This window comes from Musa acuminata, unplaced genomic scaffold (assembly GCF_036884655.1).
Source record: "Musa acuminata AAA Group cultivar baxijiao unplaced genomic scaffold, Cavendish_Baxijiao_AAA HiC_scaffold_182, whole genome shotgun sequence".
Lineage (NCBI taxonomy): Eukaryota > Viridiplantae > Streptophyta > Magnoliopsida > Zingiberales > Musaceae > Musa > Musa acuminata.
In genome coordinates, this window is record NW_027020455.1 from 77501 (window position 1) to 80000 (window position 2500).

Sequence of the window (2500 nt, forward strand, 5' to 3'; positions counted from 1 at the left end):
GCCCAAAAACAGGCCAAAACGGCCCAAAAACGGGCCAAAACTGGCCATTTTTGGCTGCGCGAGCGAGCAGCGAGCGGCGGACAGCGAGCGAAGCGAGAGGCATCACCGTCCCTGCTATACGAAAGCCCCATCCAGCCCTGTGCCACCCGGGGGGTTCCAGGGTGCTGAGATGGCTGACATTTTGCTCCGCTCAAGATGGTCACCGCGCAACGCAAAAACAGGCCAAAAACTGGCCAAAACGGGCCAAAACTGGCCATTTTTGGCTGCGCGAGCGAGCGGCGAGCGGCGGACAGCGAGCGAAGCGAGAGGCAGCACCGTCCCTGCTATACGAAAGCCCCATCCAGCCCTGTGCCACCCGGGGGGTTCCAGGGTGCTGAGATGGCTGACATTTTGCTCCGCTCACGACGGTCACCGCGCGACGCAAGAACAGGCCAAAAACTGGCCAAAACGGCCCAAAAACGGGCCAAAACTGGCCATTTTTGGCTGCGCGAGCGAGCGGCGAGCGGCGGACAACGAGCGAAGCGAGAGGCAGCACCATCCCTGCTATACGAAAGCCCCATCCAGCCCTGTGCCACCCGGGGGGTTCCAGGGTGCTGAGATGGCTGACATTTTGCTCCGCTCACGACGGTCACCGCGCGACGCAAGAACAGCCCAAAAACAGGCCAAAACGGCCCAAAAACGGGACAAAACTGGCCATTTTTGGCTGCGCGAGCGAGCGGCGAGCGGCGGACAGCGAGCTAAGCGAGAGGCAGCACCGTCCCTGCTATACGAAAGCCCCATCCAGCCCTGTGCCACCCGGGGGGTTCCAGGGTGCTGAGATGGCTGACATTTTGCTCCGCTCACGACGGTCACCGCGCGACGCAAGAACAGGCCAAAAACAGGCCAAAACGGCCCAAAAACGGGCCAAAACTGGCCATTTTTGGCTGCGTGAGCGAGCAGCGAGCGGCGGACAGCGAGCGAAGCGAGAGGCATCACCGTCCCTGCTATACGAAAGCCCCATCCAGCCCTGTGCCACCCGGGGGGTTCCAGGGTGCTGAGATGGCTGACATTTTGCTCCGCTCAAGATGGTCACCGCGCAACGCAAAAACAGGCCAAAAACTGGCCAAAACGGGCCAAAACTGGCCATTTTTGGCTGCGCGAGCGAGCGGCGAGCGGCGAACAGCGAGCGAAGCGAGAGGCAGCACCGTCCCTGCTATACGAAAGCCCCATCCAGCCCTGTGCCACCCGGGGGGTTCCAGGGTGCTGAGATGGCTGACATTTTGCTCCGCTCACGACGGTCACCGCGCGACGCAAGAACAGGCCAAAAACTGGCCAAAACGGCCCAAAAACGGGCCAAAACTGGCCATTTTTGGCTGCGCGAGCGAGCGGCGAGCGGCGGACAGCGAGCGAAGCGAGAGGCAGCACCGTCCCTGCTATACGAAAGCCCCATCCAGCCCTGTGCCACCCGGGGGGTTCCAGGGTGCTGAGATGGCTGACATTTTGCTCCGCTCACGACGGTCACCGCGCGACGCAAGAACAGCCCAAAAACAGGCCAAAACGGCCCAAAAACGGGACAAAACTGGCCATTTTTGGCTGCGCGAGCGAGCGGCGAGCGGCGGACAGCGAGCGAAGCGAGAGGCAGCACCGTCCCTGCTATACGAAAGCCCCATCCAGCCCTGTGCCACCCGGGGGGTTCCAGGGTGCTGAGATGGCTGACATTTTGCTCCGCTCACGACGGTCACCGCGCGACGCAAGAACAGCCCAAAAACAGGCCAAAACGGCCCAAAAACGGGCCAAAACTGGCCATTTTTGGCTGCGCGAGCGAGCAGCGAGCGGCGGACAGCGAGCGAAGCGAGAGGCATCACCGTCCCTGCTATACGAAAGCCCCATCCAGCCCTGTGCCACCCGGGGGGTTCCAGGGTGCTGAGATGGCTGACATTTTGCTCCGCTCAAGATGGTCACCGCGCAACGCAAAAACAGGCCAAAAACTGGCCAAAACGGGCCAAAACTGGCCATTTTTGGCTGCGCGAGCGAGCGGCGAGCGGCGAACAGCGAGCGAAGCGAGAGGCAGCACCGTCCCTGCTATACGAAAGCCCCATCCAGCCCTGTGCCACCCGGGGGGTTCCAGGGTGCTGAGATGGCTGACATTTTGCTCCGCTCACGACGGTCACCGCGCGACGCAAGAACAGGCCAAAAACTGGCCAAAACGGCCCAAAAACGGGCCAAAACTGGCCATTTTTGGCTGCGCGAGCGAGCGGCGAGCGGCGGACAGCGAGCGAAGCGAGAGGCAGCACCGTCCCTGCTATACGAAAGCCCCATCCAGCCCTGTGCCACCCGGGGGGTTCCAGGGTGCTGAGATGGCTGACATTTTGCTCCGCTCACGACGGTCACCGCGCGACGCAAGAACAGGCCAAAAACTGGCCAAAACGGCCCAAAAACGGGACAAAACTGGCCATTTTTGGCTGCGCGAGGGAGCGGCGAGCGGCGGACAGCGAGCGAAGCGAGAGGCAGCACCGTCCCT